General features: G+C 37.4%; 1 protein-coding gene across 3 annotated transcripts in view; it reads right to left on the bottom strand.

Moving 5' to 3' along the window:
• The window catches only part of acsf3 (acyl-CoA synthetase family member 3), a 93,797-nt gene that overhangs the window by 20,731 nt on the left and 48,720 nt on the right, over positions 1-24,346 (bottom strand). The gene's annotated exons all lie outside the window — the stretch shown is intronic.

Here is a 24,346-nt window from a genome sequence, read left to right as displayed (position 1 = left end):
TTAGACAGTGTCAAGCAGCGAATGAGAAATTGATAGACCACGGATTGTTTATTAAGAAGTGATAACTGGCTGATTGCAATAGGTAGTTGATCAATTGGAGAACCTCAAGAACTCTTAGTAATAACCCCTTTGTGGCCATTAATGATGCTGTGGGCTTCACATTAGAAAGCATTATGTGACCAAAGAGTAAACACAGGTCCAAGGGTATAATTTTTCATATGAATAAGTACACGGTCACGAGCTGCATTCTGTACTGTGGAGAATGCACTACTCACCCTTCATCTGTATTCTTATAAGATTAAAATCTCAAATTGCACATACTTCCTCTCTTCTTTTGCAAATACTGCATATTTCAAGCAATTTTCCATACTCTTTTGGCTATATTAGTGATGAAAAAGAGTTACTGATTGATAGGGAACAAAGCCATGCATTTGTGATATGCCTGGTTGGAACGTTGTGTTAGCCTTTGCAGTTTTTTATATTTTAAAATTAAGTCCCAATATTAAAGTCGGAGTTTGAAAGGTACAAGCTATCACTAGTGACTGTCTTCCAATCTCTTTAGCAGAGTGGAGACAAAGAGACTGCTCATCGAGTGTCGGGGCTCAGCTGGGGCAGGACCATGAAGCTGACAGGAAATAGGTCATAGCAGGTGAGTGACTGAGTGTGAAGGAAAAGGAGGGAAGAACATTGGGCAAAGGTGTTGGAAATCCAGCGTGGATCATTATTGAGTGCTAAGCCGCAGCTGTGGAGAAGGGGAGTTGAGAAACGAGAGAGCATGTGTGTGAGCTGTGTGAAGGTTAAGGACAATATGTCATGGGTTACAGTGTATGAGTGCGGGGAGGTTAAGTTGGCAGGGCAGGGGCAACTGGTTAGAGTTGAAGGCCAGTTTATAAGTGAAATAGGAATAAGGTTTAGATTAGAAAACCAGTTCATATTCCAAACTGGTAGTATTTTTTATATATTTTTTAAATACTGGAACCCATTCAGGTGCCATTTGTGAGGGTAAAGCACAGGGAGTGTACCTATTAATTGCAATGTCTCACCTTGAATATCAATTATGTTCTATACAACTTTCAGCAGTGCCATCAATTAAAGCAGTTTAGTATTTAAAATACCTTAACACTGGGACTATCAATAATGTACAACTACTAGATTTACCATAGCAGTTTCATATAAAATGTTGTATTGTCATGTCTATTGTTGTATTTACATTTAAAGCTTATATGGAGATATTAAAATTTAGCGTTAAATGTCTGTCGTCATATTTCATGAGGCCATTGTTCTAAAAATTAAATTCTTTTGGTAAAACAACCTATAAATGTGAACGAGTTTGATTTTCACTTTAACAAGCAAGGTTTTTTTCATTGCACTGAAAATGTTTTGTTGAAAGATACACAAACCCGTCAACCCTCCCATTTTTGCTGGGATTCTCCCATATTTTACCATCCTATATCGCTATCATCCTGATAAAATAATTTCTCATATTTGTTTTGTATTTTTAATCTTTATGAAAAGTGAACGTACCATCAACACAGAGCAAATCTTAAATGTGATACAATTGCAAGTCAAGAAAGTTGTGCTTTCACTTTATTTTGGCTTGAAAACACAATGAAATGAATATAAAAACATCTGCATTCACTTTCTTTCTATTAAAGTTGTGTGTCGATCGTCGCCTTTATATGCAACCTCTGAATCAGTGTATCCATGTATTAGTGACGGATGCGCACCAAGGTAATAAACACACTGTTCTCAAATCATCTTCTGTAGAAGGCATTTAAAGAGGAGCGAAAGTGGACACTTTGAGACTTGGATGTCTGTTTAAACAGACAAATACACTTAATAATATGTAAACATGTCTGTCCTGCATGTTTTAATTTAAACACAACTACTGAAGTAATTGAATGCTTTCATTAGCTTACACTCTCAGAAATAAAGGTATGCAAGCTGTCAATGTGGTGGTACCCTTTCAAAAGATACAAATTTGTACAGAAAAGTTCCACATTAATACCTAAAGGGTACATATTGGTACCTGAAAAGTACGAAAGTGTTCCTTTTAAAATACTAATATGTACTTCTCAGGTACCAATATGGACCTTGATTGTACAAGATTTTCTAACATGATTTAATTTCTCTATAGGTCATTTACTTTTATAATGTTTACTAGAGATTATATCATTTAAGGGAGCTTTCACACTAGTGAATCGATTCAGTTGTTCCGAAACAGAGATTACAATTGTTACATTGTTGCTCTTTGCTCTTGGTGTGGTTCGCTTTTACACTGCAAAGTTTCTAATCGGACCAAAAGAGCTAAAACGCGTCACGTGCGAGTAAACTCTCCTCACATTGGTCAGAGTGTCAGGGTTTATTTTGCAGCGTCCCGCTCAGCTGTCAGGAGAGGTGGTGGTTTGGTGGTGATTGACAGGGTGCGCGCGCGCGACGTGTCTGAGGAGAGACACGGTGGGGAGGGGTGAGAAGGGTGCGCGACGATGCCTATATGAGGACCGGGAGGGAGATGCAAGATTACCGGGAGATCATCACTCGTTTGCGGGCATCCGGAGACTCGCGAAACTTCCGGCCCTACTCATAATTCTCTCTTCATATAGCTGTAAGCCTATTACATATCCATAAAACACTGTGATATAACCGTTATCGGATCGCTTTCTCACTGCAATCGAACCGCTCCAGAGTTAGTTTCAATCAAGCCGAGACCACCTCATTCAAGCGATCTCGGAGCGATTACTTTGGCGCGGAACAGAGCGCGATTGCCCTGTTCACATATGCCAATCGAACCGCGCTAACTGGGCAAACGAGATACGTTCCGAAACAAAAGTGTAGGTGTGAAAGCACCCTAAAGCTAATTATTGTCTTATATTTTTACATCCCAAAATGTTGTTTTGATGGACATGGAAGAAGTAGAAGTAAAGTTATGTTTTTGTTATTAGAAAGTTATGTTTTTAGCAGGAAGTTGCAAGGCAACAGAGGGCTGCATATTCAAAGTCACGTAGAAAAGTAGCAGACACTGAAATGAAGTCATTTTGACTGCTATGGGAATTAAATGTTAAAGTACTGAGCTCTTTGTGTTTTGTAATTTTAATAGTAGGAAAATATGGTATATGGTATTATAGATATTTATGATGCTGCGTTCACACCAGACAAGGATGAAGCATCAAGTGCAAGTGATTTACATGTTAAGTCAATGCAAAGACACAAATAGACATCTTGTCTAGATGTGGTGTGGGGTGGGTAATTTATTGAGGCAACTTTGCAATGATCACATGACCAACTGAACATTACTTAACTTAACTTTAAACTACCCCCCCTCCCAACAGCTTTTAATAAACACTTTTGCTAATGGGATAATTAATATAAAGCTGATGTAATTTGCACTCTTATAAAATGGTATCCGTAGTAGTGTGTCCATTCTGATCAGTGATAGTCCTATTTAATGAGCTTGGTATAACAGACAGCACAACATAAATGAAGATTTCTAGATACAAAGCATACATAGAACAAAAAATAAAATAAAAAAATAAATATATTAAAAAAATCACTGTAATTTTCAGTAAAGGTCAAAAAAATGTACATCATTTTATTTTTTTTCCCTCTTCGTTTCCATCCATCCTTCTCTCTCTCCATCTCTAGCAAGTAGCACGGCATCAATAGAGGGCCCATCTGTTCCCATACATCAGGCTCTTCATTTCAGTTTATTAGCTGGGATAAATCATAAATATTTCATTATACATCACGGGCGGCTGTCGCAGGGACGGCGCAATTTATCAGCGCTGCCCTCTCTTGCTGCCCAGCACCGGAGCAATAAGCTTTCCAGTCTATTAAACAAGATTGATACAGTGTGTAAATTTAGATATTGGGAATTTCTTCACAGACCACTGCTCCACAGTGATAGGCTCGGGTGAGGTGAAGGAGAAGCGGGTGGGTGGAAGGAAAGGAAGAGAGCGAGCGAGGGATGGGGCGATGGGGAAAATGGCTGGGTGTTAACAGCAGTAAGAGTGTATTTACATTCACCCCGTCTCTCTTTAAAATAACCCTATCTGCAAACGCGAGGTGTAATTTGGTCACAGAGACGTCGCTTCCTTCTCATGGAAATGAACTAGGAATATGTTTGACGTGGGGACAGATAAGCTGTCGGTGTGTGAGGGAAGAGAATTTACAGAGGTTTTCATCCTCTTTAAAAATCCATAATGCCTCTGGGGAAGGATCAAAGGTCACGGAAAGTATTACAACCTCATGTCAGGGTTTTCCTCTATGATTAAAGGCAAAAGAAGGTTGATGCTGATGAGAATGCGGATATGAATAACACTGTGTCCTAACCAGCTGCGGCATGATAAAAAAAGAACAGCTTAAAGCATCTTCTGTGATTTTGTTTTTTAACCAATCAGGAAAAAATGTTTTGATTATTGTTTGGCTTCTTTTTCTGCAATATTATTGTGGGCAAGCCATTAAAAGTGTAGACAAATTAAATAATTAAATAATAGTAGAATACATTCCATGATGTCACAAATGCTATACAGCCTTATCAAAGAGACATAAGTGACATTATATTTATAAAAAAGTTTGATAGCACATGTGTGCAAGTAAAAAGAAACAGCCACAGAGTGTTTTGTAAAGCTTTCTAGTTGACAATTTAGCTAATTTGATCATTCTTAAAAGTTAATTTAGAGGATTTTTTGTCTGTAGAAGTATATAGCTAGGAAAATATTAGTTTAAATACCATCTTTGGACAAATATCCTTCTCGTCCGCCAAACAGCAAATGTGCCATGGCTTGACACAAATGTCACACACTTAAAGTTACGTGCTTACACTATGTGCAGCGAATGAGTGTGGCTGAAGGTGCTGTACTGTTACAGAAGAAAAAAGCTAAAATGCCATCCAAATGCTGCTATTTCCACAGAGCTGCTTCTGTTTCTGTTTTTGGCCTGCTAAAGGACGACACAAAGACCAGAGTGCTTACAATTTAATTTTAATTATGTTTCAGAGAATTATAAAAAATGTATAGCTAGAATTTGACAAAGGACAGCTTCCAGAATCTCTTCCAGTTCAGTGCTGGATTCGGCTAAAAACTTCTCAAAGAAGGAGCAGCTCTAACCGTTATAGCAAAAGCTGTGTATTGTGAGTTACAACCTGTGAGTATTGTTAAATTGATCTATTATATGCACAGTTTCTAGCGTTAATGGTATGTTGTAGCAAGGCCGTAAACAAGGATGTAAACAATGGGAAATGCTGTTTGGCACCGCTAACAATTCAGCTACAAATTTGTTTTTATCCATCAAATCGCTGTAAACACACACAAACTTCACCAATGCTGCAGTGCCTCTCTCTGCAGCCACTTTCTCTGCTTTCTACATCTCAAATAACGAACTCGCAAAAGATATGTGAACTGGTGCGCCTGGGAAATGCGAGCGAGTGCAATATGCGCTCCATATGCGCAAAAGATAAGATATGTGAACTGCTCCAAGCTGCTACGTTTCTCTTCACATTCAGAAGATACCTTCACTCCCGATGCAGCACAAAAGTAAAAATTTAGCCTGTTCAGGCTGAGTTGGGCACCGGTGCCCTCCTTGGTGACGGGCCTTTTCATTAAATGCTTTCCGTTCAAGTGCTTAATCAAGTTGTTGGTTAAGTTAAAAGCAGTCGAAGGTTGTTTAGAGACAACACAGACAGCCTTTCACAGCAATATTTTTGTTTTTACGCTCAATGAAATAAAAACTAAAGTCTGTATTTCCACTTGAAGCAGCAACCACTCTCGACAGCAGCCATTTCAGCTTGTGTTTTATAGCAATTTAAAAGCGCATGCTTATTAACTGATGGTGCATCGGAAAATAGGATTTAAAAGAAGCATTTTTTTATTCTAAAAAACTCTATTTGTAACGCAAGTAACGCAATTACATTTACTTAAGTAACTATAATCAAATTACATGATGTAAAATTTAATTTGCCCCTCAAAAATGTAGTTAAAATACAGTAATGTGTTACTGTAGAACACATTACACTTAACTCTAACAATGACTCTTCAACTACATGACAACAACTCTGAACGAAAAAGTAAAAATGAGTAATTGTGCATTCACTTATAATAAACTGCTGCATGATCGCAATGGCAGCAAAGGCATCAGTCTACTGAAGTCACTGCAGAAGCGCTACGGCCCAGCGGCTTCCCTAATTAAAATGATAAGAAGCTTTATAGCGCCACTCGTTTTTTTTTTCCTCCTCTCAGTGTCTGGCTGAGGTGTTTAAGCGAACACAGCCATGTTGCATGCTAAACAAGGATGAACACATGATGCAATAAGGAGAAAGCATCCCGAAGACAAGCCATGCATTTAAAGCGAAGTCATCCTTCACATCTACTTCCACAAATAATGTCATCTTGTGTGCTGAGCTGAGGTTTGCTAATATAAGGGAACTGCTTATACATGAGAAAATAGATTTGCTTGGTTTAGATTTTGCAACTTGTTCAAGACAAAACGTGTGGTTTTTGCATGTACACAAAAGAGTTGCCCAAACGCATCTTTAAAAGCTCCTGGCACATGCCAACACTTAAACAAACATAAATAGGCTGTTTTGCTGAGAGCTCAAGGTGTAAACAAATAAAGCACACACACACACATATGATACACACATATGCTTGCACGAGATGCTGAAGGGGGGTTGACAGCTCTGGAAAGGGCAGTGTGACAGAGGCCATGTTTCACGTCCAGCACACTTACACATCAGTGAACAAACACGGCGCTCTGACAAGCTGTGAGCTCCACTGCTCCTCCTGAACATGTGTGAATGACTCTATATTGCTTGACAGCTATGAAAGCAAAACTGAGGTGAGGAACAGAGGCTCTGTGTTCTAAAAAACACACTGCTTTTAGACACTGAAGGTCAACTAGCTTTGTGGACTGGATTACTGTTTGGGTATTTAAAGTAATTCTACTTTACACAAAAATGATACACATAGGGTCTGAAGGCGCATATTGAATCAAATTTCGCATAAATTAGCAGTTGTACACAATATTTGCATGCCTACTGCCCACAAACAATCACTTCAAATAAAAGCACAATAAAAGTCAATAGAATACAATACAAACTTTAAAAAATGCAGCCAGGTTAAAGAGAAAAAGCTGTTCTAAACAGATGTGTTTTGAGTTTGGATATAGGAGAAAGTGAATTCCAAAGCTGAGGAGCAGAGTGGCTGAAAGATCTGCTTCTCATGGTGACAAGGCGGACAGAGGGAACAGTGACGTTAATGGAAGAACAAGACCCGAGTGTTCGAGCGAGTGTGGCGATATAAACAAGATTAGCAAGGTATGGAGGAGCGAGATTGTGGATGGCTTTAAAAGTGATAAGAAGTATTTTATAATTAATTCTGAAAAAGATGGGAAGCCAGTTAAGCTGTTGTAGAACGGGTGTGATGTGACAGATAGAGGGAGTTTTTGTGATAATGCAGGCTGCAGCGTTTTGTACCAGTTGTAATTTATGAAGAGTTTTTTTAGGGAGGCCAAACAGAAGGGAATTACAGTAGTCTAAACGGGATGTGACTAAACTATAAACAAGAATGGCAGCTGACTGAGGTGTGAGGTAGGGACGCAAATTATTTATATTTCGAAGGTGGAAATAAGCGGACCGGGTGACATTTTTAACATGTGCAGTGAATGAAAGGGTGCTGTCGAAGATGACCCCCAGACTCTTAACCTGAAGGGAGGGGGTAATGACAGATTATCTGTGGGAATAGAAAAGCTATAGGATTTTTTTTAAAGTGGCTCTTGTACCTATAAGTAGAAGCTCAGTTTTATTGTCATTTAATTTCAGGAAGTTTGAGGCGAACCAGAATTTGATGTCTGCAAAGCAGTTAGTAAGAAATGAAGGTGGGAGTTTGTGGTTGGGTTTGGTTGATATAGAGCTGGGTCTCATCTGTGTAGCAATGAAAATGCATTTGGTGTTTGTGGAAAATATAACCAAGTGGAAGAAGATATATAATAAATAGCAGGGGACCCAAAACTGAACCCTGTGGTACAGTGGCAGTGATAGGAACTGATGACGAGGTGAAGTACTTTAATTGAATGAACTGAGTGCATAATCCTATCATGCACATGATCATAATAATAACTTGTATATTCATTATGAAGGATTATATTTATTAAAGGCGCAGTATATAAGTTTGATACCCAGTGGCTGAACTAGGCATTGCACACATGGTTCAAAACACATGCAAGCGCAGGTTGCCAGATTGACGACACCAACAGCAGTGTGCCTGATAGTCGAGCCTAAAGGCTGGATTAAGGTGTGTTCCAAATAAAAGCAACAGCATGCGATAGAAGGAATATTTTTCATATTGAAATAAGTTTTTGTTTTAACCAACACCTGAAATATATATTTTGGAAACGGCTCTGTAGTAAAGACAGCGTCGGCGATATAAGGTAAGTAAATGTCTTTTATTTTCTTAATTTTCGCACACAGAACGATCGTGTTTGCGGGTGTATGTGCTCTCCACTCTCCCAGCTGCTCCTTCTGTTCTCCTTAAGAATGGTGTCTCTCCGGCCCAATCACTAGAATAAACAGGTGTTTCTTATTATTACTGATTGGCCTGCTGATTAGCCGCCTGGCTCTGAGCATGCTCTTCCCCCTCATTGGGTGTTCATTCAGCGTACCTCTCCACAGACTCCTATTTCTTGCAGCTAAACAACAGAAGCTATGACTATGTTTATCCCAGGTACACCTCATGTGCTTTATTCAGTGTTAAATGCTAATTATTTGAGTTTAAATGCCATTTTTAAATTACATTTATTGCCATACTACTGAAAGCAGCAGCAGATTTAATAATGTTAAAGAGGTTTAATCTGTATTAATTTAATTATAAATCTTACGATTATGTTGGAGTGCAGTAAATGCACTATTTTGTGCTTCTGAATGGCTGTATTAAAATGCTTCTGTCGTGTTTTGTCTGGTGCAAACAGCCAAATAGCTTATCATTGCAAATCTCGTCATGTAGCTAGGACACAAGGTTACAATGTAACCTTATCAGTGCTTACCTAATGTTTATGTGGCGAGGGGGCGTGGCCGAGAGCCACCGCATAAGTGGACACACCTGCGGTGCGCACCTGCCTCGGATCCCACGGAAGGAGCTCTGGACAATAAAAGGAGGAACAATGGCAGAGGAAGGGGAGAGAGGACCGGTCCCGGACATATTTTACTTTTGCTTTCAGTTTGACGGCAGTCTCCGTGAGGAGCTGCCGTCCGTTTGTTTTGGTTTAGACGGCAGTCTCCATGAGGAGCTGCCGTCACTGTTATTAATAAATATTTGAAAAATGCGTCGGTTCTCCGCCTCTTTCTTCCTGGCGGCCAAAGGGGACGTGAACTTTATTACAGTGGTGCCGAAGCCCAGGAGAAGGAGGAACGCGTTGTCCAGATGCCCTTGCCGCTGAGAGAGGGGGCAAGTGTTCGGGAGCTGAGCAGGAGACCAGAGATGCCGCCAGCCAGCCAGGAGAACCGCCGCCGGACACCAGAAGACGGACGGGTAGATAGATTCCTCCACAGGGCTCCCAGCACATCGTCGCATCTCTCAGCTGGTGGAGGACCGAGTGGCAGTGTGTCTGGAGAACCGAACCCCAAATTTTTTTTTCTTTTTCCTCTCTCCCCTTTCTCGGTCTACTCTGTCTTTCCTCCTTTTTTTCCATCTCCTTTTCTCTCTGCCCATCTAATATAGGTCTCGCGGGTGCTGTGGTTTAGTTTTGGTTTAGACGGAGCTGCCGTCACTGTTATTAATAAATATTTAAAAAATGCATCTGTTCTCCGCCTCCTTCTTCCCGGCGGCCAAAGGGGCCGTGAACTTTATTACAGTTTAGATTTGTAATATTTATATTATTTGCTAATTAATAACCACCTCTTGTGGAACTCTGAATCTGCATCTCATTTTGAGGCTGTTACTGTCTTACTGAGGTCACAATTCGGTTGCGGACACACAATTTAAGCGCCTTTATGACTGAATGAACGAAATACAGTATGCTGTTTCTCATTCGTTTCATTCCTTCCTTTAAGTAGTCTAATGCAGGGAATAGTAAATGAATACACACTAAAGGGGGCGATTTTACAGCCATGGACCATGGACTTTGTGTTAGGAAATACATCCAAACTGCCACAGATCTCAAGCTGAAAGCCAAATATCAAGCTGACAAATTAACAAATGAAAATGTCACATTAAAACTTTTAAAACTGAATGATGTAGATTACTATGAGAGATCGATATGAGTGACATCTTGCATTTGCATTCCTTCCTCACTCAATCTCATATTCACAATAAAACATTCATTTGAATGTCTGCTGACAAAGCAATGTCTTAGTAGATACTTTCAGCTATCATCATGACAAAGATGGGCAACAGACTTATTGGATATGCATTAATAATAATACAAAATGAAAGTCCTGGTTTACAACCTTGTTTCTAGGTTGATTCATTAATCCTTTGTCACCATCTACATGCAGAGATATATAAAGTATTAGAGACCCAGACTTAAGTAAAAGTACAAGTACTCTATCAAAAAAGTGACTTGAGTAGAAGTAAGCACCATACTTAAGTGGAAGTACTAAAGTATTCAACATTTTTTGTACTTAAGTATTGCTATTATTTTATTTCAAAATTTACTACTCAAGTACTGAAAGTAAAAGTATTGTGTACTGTAATTCCTAAAGAAAGCAGTCAAAATACATCATATTGTTTTGTCTTTGTCTATTTTAAATAAGAAAGCAGAACAAAAAGAAACATGGCTTACGATACTGTTTTTCTCTCGTGCTTGAACCCCAGATCTGACAGATTATAGCAGTTTTAACACACACCTTTCAAAGTTGTGTGCCACAAAAACACTCCGTAATCCACTCAAAACGCTATTGAAACCCATTTTCGGATTGCAAATTACCGGTTGTAAATGTTGTAAACAGAAGTTCTCTAATCAATCTACCCAAAGACGCTGGTCACTATGGCCCCCTCCATACAGCAGCCAAGAAAAAGGCCTATAGTTGTAACAAGTAGGCTGTGAATCTACACTGGTCTCAAGGTTTGGTTTGTTACGATTATCATGCCATCGATTCGGTTCAATTTGATATCTTGGTGTATTATATTAAAATCTATAAATATTTTTATATATTTTTTGTAATACAATCTTGTTTTTTAATACAGAGGTAAGACATATGAAATGTACCCTTAATTTGAGCAGGTCAAAGAGAACTCTCTAAATGTCACAAACAAAACTCCAACACATGCACAGAAGATAGCATTAGCATTTATAGCAAATAAATTAATGTAAATATTATACTGCTTGTTTTTTGAGCGCTGACAGTGAAGGTCTTACACTCCTATGATTGGTTATGGTCTTCACCAGCTCAACAGAAAGGGCTGCGATCGGCTTTAGAAGTGAAAGCGCTGTTCACCGATGGCAGGAATAACAGCAGCGGTTACAGTCTGTTTGCACATAATATGTTATCACAGGTATTCCGTAATAGACACAGTAGAGAAAACTTGCACCTCAGGCACGCTTGTGTCTGTATCCACAAGTATCGCTTTAACAGCCAAGAGGAGAGAAAAAGTTACCTCACAAACGGGCCAGCGGGTCAAATGTCTACAGTGAGAAAGAGATGTAGAGATTTTTACAGCATTTCTCCGTAGTAGTGAAATAGCGGCTCGTGTGCTGTGCCACCTTCAATGTAGAGAGAGCTTTATTTACTTGCCCTCGCCTCCTTCGCGATAGTATTCTACTGCGACATTGCGCATAGGAGATAAATGACATTAGTACGTAATAACTGGTTATGATCTATTTCTGAACTGATATAGATAATTTTGACACCCCTAGTAACGAGTAACGATGCAGCACATAAAAAAATATTAAAGTAAAAGTGGAAGTAGGAGAAAAAACAATACTCTAGTAGAGTACAGATACAGTCTTTTAGTACTTAAGTACAGTAGCGAAGTAGTTCTACTTCATTAGTATATCTCTGTTACCAACAATCATCAAGTACTGCAGTACTCTTTGAGATTAAAAAAAAAAAACATATCAAAGAGTAGATCAATGAAAAACAATGTTTATAAAGAGCCCACAAAGTGTTGTCTTCCTACAAAATATGCAGATCTTCTGAGTTGCATAAATAGACCGACTTTATGGAAGTGATCTCTGTTAAGTAACCAGATATACAGTTAACACTGAAAGCTACATGAATATTAATGCATAGATTTTAAAGCATAATAACACTTCTAGCTCCACAGAGAGGCTAATGAAGATGTAAGTGCTGACAAAACACAAATGTCATTCATCTTCCTTAAGCTTTTATTTTATTCTCTCTTCATAAGTTGCATTACAATGTAATGAACTACTACTACATACAGTACTTCCTTCTTGGAAATAAATTCATATTTCTAATTGAACCAAACTGTGACCAAGTGAAAAAGAATCAGGTTCTCTTTGAACTCCAATATTAACTATACATATATACTAACTAAAAATACACTCATTGTCCACTTTATTAGGCACACACAACTAGTACTAGTCCCTTCAGAACTGCCGTAATCCTTTGTTGAACCATTGATACAAGGCAGGATGGATCCATGCTTTCATGTTGATGATGCCTAATTCTACTTACCCAATCATGGCCTAGTGGTGAATAGAAGCATGATTTACCTTTGGTGCAGAGAAAACCAATTAACAATTTTTTACAAAATACAATGATGGGTATAGAAAGATGCAACTTAGTTCTGTCATGCTATCAACACAAATTGATTTTGTGGAACCCAGCATTTTTTCACAGTGAACTACAATAATAGTATGTAATAAGCAGTTTTAAAGTACACCAGAAATAGCACCTCTGGCAATTTATTTGTAATACATTATAATCTGAGATGCACAAATTTTAATCTCGCATTGTATTTTGAACATAAAGTTCTCCAAATTGGACACAGTTGAAGTCTTTCCTCAGTAATTGATACCCGAGTGAGTGCTGTTCACTTGGGTGAGTGATCTTATTTGTGTAATGTGATTCAGTGAGAGGAGGCACAATTGCTTTATGTTAATGGCACTGATTGCACATCTGACAACAGCTCGACTTTAGAACATCGTGGAGGTTTTGATTCAAACTACAAACTAACAGCTGCAGCATTTAAATACACAATAAAATGATTCCAGATATCTCCGGCCCTCCAGATTGTCTTGAGTTTATTTTGCTATGATTTGCTATGATTGCTATTGTTATTTTGAGTTTAATTTGCTATTATAACAAAAGTTTGGAGTACTTAAGTAATATTTTCCCCCTAAAATGTCACTTCAACAGGGACAAATTAAATACCTATAAACGACTGTAAAAACATGTCATGTGTAAATGTTAAAAATGATTTATTCCAAATAATAAATCTGCTGTTAAACTTTAACTTACTTTTTAACCTTAAATAATCCTTGACAAAAAGTAAAACAGTTTTTCTAAAGTGTTTTGCAATTCTAGGTTTTAAACTGCACAATAAAACATTTATTTTATTTATGTTTATTTTTAGTATTATTATTAAATAATTGCTACTAGATCTAAAAAATGTAAATAACTGAGTGCTAAATTATATTACATATTAGCTTGATAAATGAAGGTTCGTCTGACACTGATGCCTGGAGTAAAGCTGCTAAAACAATCTGAGTTTCCAAAATAAACAAGTAAATAAATAAATAAAGGCAGCACAGGGGTGCACTGGGTAGCACAATCGCCTTACAGCAAGAAGGTCGCTGGTTTGAGCCCTGGCTGGGTCAGCTGGCTTTTCTGTGTGGAGTTTGCATGTTCTCCCCGTGTTCGTGTGGGTTTCCTTCAGGTGCTCCAGTTACCCCCACAGTCCAAAGACATGCAGTACAGGGGAATAAACTAAATTGGCTGTAGTGTATGTGTGTCAATGCAAGAGTGTATGGGTATTTCCCAGTGTTGGGTTGCGGCTCAAAGGGAAAAACATGCGCTGGATAAATTGGCGATTTATTCCGCTGTGGCGAGCCCAGATAAATAAAGGGACTAAGCTGACAAGAAAATGAATAAAGAAATAAGTAAAGAAATATTCTATCTATCTATCTATCTATCTATCTATCTATCTATCTATCTATCTATCTATCTATCTATCTATCTATCTATCTATCTATCTATCTATCTATCTATCTATCTATCTATCTATCTATCTATCTATCTATCTATCTATCTATCTATCTATATATATATTATAGATGTTACTCTATTTTTGATCTAAAAGAGATTTCTTGTAAAATGAAATAAGCAAATGAATAAATAAACAAGTAAATAAGTAAATAATGATTAAATAAATACCTACATACTTACAAAATTTAATAAACTATATTATGGATGTCACCCTATTCTTGTTACAAAAGAGATTTATTTAAAAATAAAGGAAGTAAATAAATAAATAAATAAGTTAATCTATTAATAAACTGACTAAAAAGTTGTATTAATATATTATGGTAATTACCCTATTCTTGATCTATAGTAATAAATAATTATTTATTTATTTTAATATTGTATTACTTAGGCAAATTAGTGAACTTATTTATAAATAAATACATACACACTGTACTTACATATATAATATAATTATAATATAATATAATATAATATAATATAATATAATATAATATAATATAATATAATATAATATAATTTAATATAATATTGGTAACGTGGTGGTTTAGTAGGTAGTGCTGTCACCTAACAACAAGAAGGTTGCTGGTTCCGGGTGCTCTGGTTTCCTCCACAGTCCAAAGACATGCGGTATAGGTGAAATGGGTATGCTAAATTGTCCATTTTTAATGAGTGTGTATGAGTGTGTATGGATGTTTCCCAGAGATGGGTTGCGGCATCGGCTGCGTAATACATATGCTGGATAAGTTAGCGGTTCATTCCGCTGTAGCGACCCCAGGTTAATAAAGGGACTAAGCCGAAAAGAAAATGAATGATTGAATGAATAATATAATATACTTCCATATAAACTCCAACACAATCAATATATTCATGTTCAACTGTAAAAACATAACAATTTTTTACACCACTTTTTAAATAAATAAATGATTTTTTTTTCATGCTGTAAATGTTATTTGCCTCCTCTGTAAATTCACTGTGACTTAACCACGGCCATCTCAATTAAATCCACAACACCAGAAAAGAAAGTCTCGTCTTTCCAGCTTGGGAAGGACAGGATGAGTGCAAAAGTAGACCAGGTCAAGCATATGTTTAGGGCAACCCTTCAGAGAGGCTGGAAGAGCAGCAAGGTGGACACAGTATCTCCAAGAAAACCTCAGAGCCGCGAGCAGCACTGCCAATTGCAGCTCGAGCTTCACATTTACCAAGAGCAAACTGCAAACTGACCGCTGCTACAAGCTCAGACAGACCCACATACTTACAGTTGCTTCTGGCTGTGTGTGTCCGTATGCTTGTCTGAAGGATGTGCAGAGCCGTAGGTGCTACACAAAGCCAGAAACGCACTTTCTTTGCTTGTGCTTACTTCTGTTATTACTATATATAGTGTTTAATCTTGCAGTTTTGTACATGTACACTGAAATAAATAATTCATTGGATTTACTCAATTTTTTTAAGGTGAGTGGTTGCAAGCAATTTATGTGTGCTTAATTTAAACAAATTAAATTCAGAAATGTTCTACTTAAACTGTTTGTTTAAACGTAGCCCATATAAATGGATGGCAATCACTTACCTCAAAATGTTTTAGTAAATACAATGAATAATTTTTATCAGTGTATGGTCAGTTCATAATACCATGAAGACAAAACAAGTGTGTATTTGTAAAGAGACTTGCTAAAAAACAACATACAGTAGCAGCTTACTGAACTAAACAGCATACTGAATTTGCAGAGCAGTTTTAAAAAGAGGCTTTATGTTAGAATCTGTTCATATCAATGTTTATTTATGACATACAGCGCATCCGGAAAGTATCCATTGTGCTTCACTTTTGACTGTGGGGGACACTGGAGCACTCGGAGGAAACCCACGCGAACGCAGGGAGAACATGCAAACTCCAAACAGAAACGGCAACTGATCCAGCCGAGGTTCGAACCAGCGACCTTCTTACTGTGAGGCGACAGCACTATCTACTGCGCCACTGCGTCACCCATAAAATTTATTAATTCCTCAAAATTCTACACACAATAAAAAAAAATGTGAAACAAAGAGTTTTGAAGTTGTTGCAAATTTATTAAAAATAAAAAAATAAAAATAAAAAGAAAGAAGAAACCTAAAAAGAGCTCTAAATTGAGCTCAGGTCCATTCTGTTTCCACTGATCGTTCTTGAGATGTTTCAGCAGCTTAATTGGAGTTCACCTGTGGTAAATTCAGTTGATTGGACATGATTTGAAAAGGCATACACCTGTCTATATAAGGTCCCATGGTTGACAGTGCATGTCAAAGCACAAACCAAGCATGAAGACAAAGGAATTGTCTGTAAACCTCTGAGACAGGATTGTCTTAAGGCACAAGGCTGGTTACAGAAAAAATTCTGCAGCTCTGAAAGTTCCAATGAGCATAGTGGCCTCTGTCATCCGTAAGTGGAAGATGTTTGGAACCACCAGGACTCTTCCTAGAGCTGGCTGGCTATCAAAGTTGAGTGATCGGGGAGAAGGGCCTTAGTCAGGGAGGTGATCAATGACCCAATGGTCACTCTGTCTGAGCTCCAGCGTTCTTCTGTGGAGAGAGGAAAACCTTACAGAAGGACAACCATTTGTGCAGCAATCCACCAATCAGGCCTGTATGGCAGAGTGGCCAGACGGAAGCCACTTCCTGCCTGGAATTTGCCAAAATGCATCTGAAGGACTTTCAAACCATAAGGAACAAAATTTTCTGGTCTGATGAAACTAAAATTTAACTCTTTGCATTGAATTCCAGGCGTTAAGTTTGAAGAAAACCAGGCGCCGCTCATCACTAGGCTCATACCATCCCTACAGAGAAGCGTGGCGGTGTCAGCATCATGCTGTGGGGATGCTTTTCAGCAGCAGAAACTAGAAGACTTGTCAGAATAGAAGGAAAGATGAATGCAGCAATGTACAGAGACATCCTGAATGAAAACCTGCTTTCATCTGAAATGGTTCATCTTTCAGCAGGACAATGATTCAAAGTAAACAGCCAAAATATTAATGCAGTGGCTTAACAACAATTCAGTGAATGTCCTTGAGTGGCCCAGCCAGAGCCCAGACCTAAATCCCCCTGAACATCTCTAGAGAGCTTTGAAAATGGCTGTACACTGTCGCTTTCCATCCAACCTGAAAGAGCATAAGAAGAATAGACAAAAATTCCCAAAGACAGGTGTGCCAAGCTTGTGACATCATATTCAAAAAGACTTGAGGCTGTAACTGGTGCCAAAAGGTGCATCAACAAAAGATTGAGCAAAGGCTGTGAATACTGATGTATATGTAATTTTTCAGGTTTTTTATTTTTAATAAATTTGCAACAATTTAAAAAATATATATATTTTTTACATTGTCATTATGACATTCAAATTCATTGTGGACTGATTTTTTTTACCTTTTTTCACAGTATTGGACATGCGAATGATTAGTAACAACATTGGCTTTGATGCATTGTTAGATTATATCCCTAATTTACTGTTGGTGGGTGTTTTTGCCCCATTGACTTCCATTATTACCACATTTGATGGTGCATAAATACACAGTCTTTGTTTTAGTTTACTCTATAGTTCTGAGAGCTGAGATGCATACTTTTATTTTTTCAGACACATCAAGGTAAGTGCGTAAATGTTACTCTCACACTCAAAGACACACATACACACACTTTCATTTACTGTTATACTCGATTAAAAAAAATGTTTTTTTTTTTTTTGGCACAGGTCTATCTAAAGGGTTAATGGTGCCAACTGATGATCAACAGTAAAAATGACAAATTTTACCTCTTCCCAAAATTGTTAAAAACCATCAACAATCAATCATGCATGATTAGATGGTGTCATGGTTTTTCAATAAAAAACAAAAACAAATAAATAAGTGAACAAAAGACTGGCAAGTGATAAAAATTAACAAACAAATAATTAATTACTTAATAAATATATACTGGATAAAAAACAAAATATTGTAGTAATATTTTATGTTTGTCACCCTATTCTTGATCTAAAAAATAAATAAATAAATAAATAAATAAATAAATAAATAAATAATTATAATTTATTTAAATATCACAACAGGGATAACCAACAACAATCAAAAATATCATGATTATATGGTGTCATGGTAATGAAACAAAATGTCAATGGGGCAAAACAGCCACCAACAGTAAATTAGGGAGAAAAAAAAGAAGAAAATGAAACAAAAACAATGCATCAAAGGCAATGTTGTTTCACAAGTCCAAAACTGATAAAAGGTAAAAACAATCCAGTCCACAATTACGTTTTATACTGAAAAAAAAAAAAAAAAAAAAAAACGTCAGAGTTAAAATCCTGTAATTGTCACAACAATTTAGTAGTTTTGATCAGGAATGAGGTTGATTAACAGATTTATGCAAACATTTTTGAAAGAAAAAAAAAATATCTGAATTTTTACAGCAGTTTAATTTAGGGGATGTTTCCATCCCGAACACAACAAAAGAGTAGACAATTTGCTCAGAGTGTATCATTAAGTTTTAAATTTTTTTAAAATTCTAAATATTTTCTCAAAATATGCGTCAAAATAAGATTTGTCAGTAAAAATCATTCTGCTAGCTGGATAACAGAAAATGTAATGGCCAAACTAAGACTCAAAATCTTCCCTGAGTGGACACAAACATCCCCAACAGTACATAAGGGGTAATAAATGGCATATAGTTTAAAAGAGTCTGTCCCAAATTATCAGGTATTCTATGAAAGTGTGTAGTCTGATTTTTATATAAAGGTTGTTTTGGCAGATATATTAAGAGGATATGATGTTTGAAGTATATACTATTTTGCATAAATAATTTTTTGAAGATGTAAAAACAAATGCATGACTGTTGCCTGCCAAATTGTTTTGATTTCATAATTTTCCCCCGTACAGTGGAAGTTAATAGCTATCAAAAGATTTAGATATCAACATTTTCATATTTGTCTTAGTTTCAGGTCCATAAATAATGAAAGGAATTTAATTTTGAGGTGACCTACACTGTTAACAGTAACAGTTTTTGTAAATTACAAAGTATTTAACTGTAATATGAACTGTATTTTACTGTAGAACAGTTATACAGTACGTTACTGTATTTTTGTGAAAACTACAGTATATTTTACAGTAAAGATATACAGTACAATACTGCAAATACATATACAGCAAGATAAATGGTGCTGTATAAATGTAAATACAGTATTTTAGCTGTAATTGATTTACAGTAAGTTACTGGCAAACTGCTGCCAGTAAATTACTGTAGATTCTACAGGAAAATGTTAACAGTGTAGCCTTTTCAATATGCTTAGAAAGCACACGGCTGCAAACATAAAGTCACTACTTCTCACTGACTTTCACTCCTCACACATATTGTCAAGAAAAGTACAATCAGCACTGCTCTGTGTCTGCCAGCTCTTTATGAAGCAAGGTGATGGCACTGGGGACAGATAGTACACTTCTTTACAAAAGGAAGAAAAAGAGATTGTCCCTGTACTCAATATGTGGCCTATTTCAACAGCTGACAAATGTATGTCACCTTTCCAGAACAGCTCTTTACAAGTTCACTGCTCAAGAGCATCTGGTAACTTTAAATATAATAGCCATATTACCAAAGACCGGTTACTTACTAAAACTAAGCAGGGCTGAGTCTGGTCAGTACCTGGATGGAGGACCACATGAAAACTAGATTGCTGTTTGAAGTGGTGTTAGTAAGGCCAGCAGGGGGCGCTCAATCTGAACTCTGTGTGAGTCCTTATGCAACCATGGCTCAGTGGTTAACACTGTCGCCTCACAGTAATGAGGTCGATGGTTCGAGCCTCGGCTGGGCCAGTTGGTGTTTCTGTATAGAGTTTGCATGTTCTCCCTATGTTTGCGTGGGTTTCCTCTGAGTGCTCCGGTTTACCCCACAGTCCAAACGCATGCGCAATAGGTAAATTGAATAAACTAATTTGGCTTTAGTGTATGTGTCTACATGTGCGAGTGTATAGGAGTTTCCCATAACTGGGTTACAGTAGGAAGTGCATCCGCTGTTTTAAACATATGCTGGATAAGTTGGTGGTTCATTTCGCTGTGGTGACTCCTGATTAACAAAGGGACTAAGCTAAAGAAAAATAAATGAATGAATAAATGCCTTAAACATATTTTTCTTTTTATTGTTATTATTAATTTTATTTATCATTTATTTACTTTATATATAATATACATATACCTGTTTACTTAATTATTTTACACATCTCTTCTTGTTTTCTTTTTATGTATTGTATAATTGCTTTGGCAATACTGTGCAAGTCTTGTCAACAAAGCTAATTTGAATTTAGAATTTAATTTGAGAGAGCAAGAGAAAGAGAGAGACAGAGAGAGATGAAGAGAGATGAAGAGAGAGAGAGAGAGAGAGAGAGAGAGATGAGAGAGAGAGAGAGAGAGAGAGAGAGAGAGAGAGAGAGAGAGAGAGAGAGAGAGAGAAAGATGACTGAAAGCCTTATGTGATCAAGCGATATACACTGGAAAAGTGTTCTGGGTGATGAATTGGCTGCCGAGCAGACTGAAAACACTGATGCACCAAACAAAGCTAATAAAACACACAAACTCTCCCACATATCATTAATAACCGCCTCCGATCTGATCTCAGAGCAGCGGAGGGGGAGAGTGACACAGCTAGTTAACATTCTGCCCACCGCTCCAGTACTCAGGAGTCAACCCGTTACCACCTCGCTGCGGTTATTTACGAGCAGCCGGGCTAATGTGCATTCCCTAACCAGTGCTTACCCGAGCGCACCCGACTTTTAGCACGCCTCCATTATTCATAACTATGTGTGCGCAGCATTTGGAAAATTGCTAACGCTTCTCCGCGCACGGCCTCACCTTATTTATTTATTTTTATTTATTGTTTCCCAAAGCGTAATTTATTCCAGGAAAGAGCTGCCCTGCTAGAGGAGAGGGCATCACCCCAACCCCCTCGTGTGACTTCATTTTTTTCTCCTCTCACTCTCTCTGGTTTTTCATTTATTTTGCAGGTTGAATAAAAAAATTATAATCTTCAGCATGCGGTTAAAAAAAAAAAAAACAAAAAAAAAAAAAACACAGAGGCAGAGAAGTTTAAACCAGCAGCCCACAGAGAGTTCATGGACCATTTGAACTGCACACGCACACACACACATGCACAAACACACGCACACACACACACACACACACACACACACACACACACACACACACACACACACACACACACACACACACACACACACACACACACACACACACACACACACACACACACACACACACACACACACACACACACACACACACACACACAAACACACAGTTGATTTCAGATTTAACAGTTTTTTGGTAAACAAAGTCAGATATTTATTCTATATGATCATCTCTAAGAACAAACTACTGGTAACCCTTTAAGGGGTGTTCATAAGACTGTCATGACAGCTTTATAACAGACCCCCTAATTTTCACAATTTTGTTGCGATAAAAAATAAAAGTATATATATAAATATATATAAATAAATAATTATGTATATTTCATTTACCATAGGTAAATAAGATATATATAATAATTAGGTAGCCTATGTTAGGTGTGCAATCTGACAAAATGACAATGACACAAATCAAAAAAATAAAGCTTCTTTATTTTGGTCTCTTGTCAAGATCTGTCGTTGGAATTAAGCCAAAGGAAGTTTGTATAACTCTTATTTTTACACTCAATCTTATACTTTCTCTCTCTCAGATTTCACTCTGAGCATCTGACATCATATACCTCACTCAGGACATGCGTTAGGGTTTCCCCTACCTTAATACACCTAAAACACGGAGTTAAACAAAATAATTTATCGATTTCACGCACACTATAATACCAATCATACACGTGAAGCACAAATAATGTCCTTCAATTTGATCACGTCCAGTGGCCATCATCCTTAAACCAATCTTCATCTGTTTGTTCTATTGCTCCATTTGTTAGATGTTTGCTCCAACTTTCTTTTGCAGTCTGAAGTGCACAAAATGCTCAATTCACTCAATTCAATGCTAATCCCATCTTTGCTTTGACTTCACATGTAAATAACTCACACTTCATGAGGTGACTAACTCTTGAAGCTCATCAAGAGAATGCCAAGAGTGTGCAAAGAATAAACGAACTCTAGTGCGATTCAAGCAAACTAAATAGGGCAGGTGTGAAAGCACCCTAAAGCAATGCTTTCCTGCATAAGTTGGTGGTTTTTGCCAGAACAAACTGCACAAAGCAACAAAAGACTAAAATGAGTAAGTGAACCAAAAAAAAAAAAAAAAGATGAATAGCAGGTTATAGAGTTAATATTTCACTTACAGAAAGAGTAAAGCAAAAGCCATGACTAGAGGAAGATAATGATCCCAGATATTTATTACAAGATCCTAATGACCTTCAACCAGAGTTAATGAGTGTGTGTGTATGTGTGTGAGCGCACTGCTGATGGAGTATCCAACAGTCTGAGTTTCATGGCAACAACAAAGGAACAAGAGAGATATGGAAGAACAGAGGAAGAGGGAGAGGAAAAGAGAGAGAGCGAGAGAAGCAACATAAAGGCACGCATGAAAATCAATGAGAAGAACGGAGCATGAGGATTGGCAGAAAGTGAGCGCTGTAGAGAGGGTGACAGATGATCTATAGAGGTGCCAGTCACAGCCTGCAGCCACACTTACACTATTAGAGACACAGCCGGGCAGACACGGGCCGCATTGATCCGCTCCATCTCTCTTTCTCTCTCGGAGAGTGTGATGATGAAATGTGAGGGTGTGAGAGAGGCAGATGGATTGCAACATCCAGCAGACTCAGGAGAGAACAAGAAAACGAGCCATTTTTCAGGGTGCAGGTAAAAAGGGAACAAGTGGGAAGTTTCTTATTATGGATACAGTAGTTGATTGATTGTTTATCATTTGTTTGAACGGTTAAAGAGGGCTACTTCTTTTTTCCAGAGCAGGCTGGATATTTGCTAGACAACAACAGATTCAATCTACGGCAATCCAGGCTCATTCTGATTACGTACCCCTATATACATTTCTGGAGAGAAACGTTCTCTCCAAAAACGATAGATACTTTCCAGGAGCTTCGTTTTTTTTTTGTTGTTGCAGTTTTTATTTTCACGAATCCACCAGAGGCCGCTGTGTAGGCTTTTTGAGATCTCAAATTTCTCTCACAAGTGCCATTCGCACCTACTGTTCTTGCGTAAATCCACCAGAGGATGCTTTCGACTGACCGATCGACTGGCCCACCCTCCTCCTTCCCTAACACAGATTGACTCACTTCCCTAAACCTAACCGACAGTTTACAAAAGCAATCCAGAAAAAGAAAAGCACTCACCTGATTTTTACCACATTTTCAGATTTTACCTCATTCTCACCCTGTTGTTTACTTGTTTGTTTTATTTGTTTTGGCTTTTGTTTTTGTTTCACTTGCTTTCTGTGTTTTTTCCCAGCCATCGTCATGGCCAACTCTGCTCTGCTTCTCAAATTCTCCAATGTATGCGGTGAGCTACTTAGACAAACTGGTAAGTGGTCAGTTGGTAAGCGAAAAAAGGAACGGCGCCATACCACCTTCTAGCGTTTGGTTTAAAGGCAAAATTTAGCCATACGTTCCTCGGGCTACGTAATGCATGATCTCCAGAAATGTACAGTATACATGGCTACGTTTTCAGAGTGAGCCTATGTTGATCTACCACTATATTCAATAACTTCAACAATGGACTCTTATAAAAACATGGTTATGATGCATTTATCATGGTCATAAAGCCATAAAGTTTTTAATATAAAAAAAAATTATGCACATTCATAGTGCTGTATGTCAAAAATGATGTTTGCTGTTTGTTCAAACTACTTATTTAAAATGAGCTTAAACAAAACAATTCTTGAGTATTTTTGAGGCAAAATATGTTAAATCCACTTAAATTTGTAAAAACTAATAACTTAATATTGTACCAACACAAATCAATTGTGTGGAACCCGGCATTTTTTTACAGTGTTTGTATTATATCATCTTTGCATCAAGGTAAAAAAAAACAAACAAACAAAAAAAAAAACAATAAATGAATGAGGTGTTTTTAATGTAGTTTCTGTAGACAGTAATGTGGACAGAAAATGTATCCGTTAACAATCTCACAAAATTTAGTTTTTTATTTTTCTGAAGGTTTTGATAACACTATTGTTGAGTTTTTCC

The sequence above is a fragment of the Danio rerio genome, chromosome 7 (assembly GCF_052040795.2).
Source record: "Danio rerio strain M-AB ecotype USA chromosome 7, GRCz13ab, whole genome shotgun sequence".
Lineage (NCBI taxonomy): Eukaryota > Metazoa > Chordata > Actinopteri > Cypriniformes > Danionidae > Danio > Danio rerio.
The sequence above is the reverse complement of the archived record's forward strand: the minus strand, read 5'-3'. Positions and strand labels throughout refer to the sequence as shown.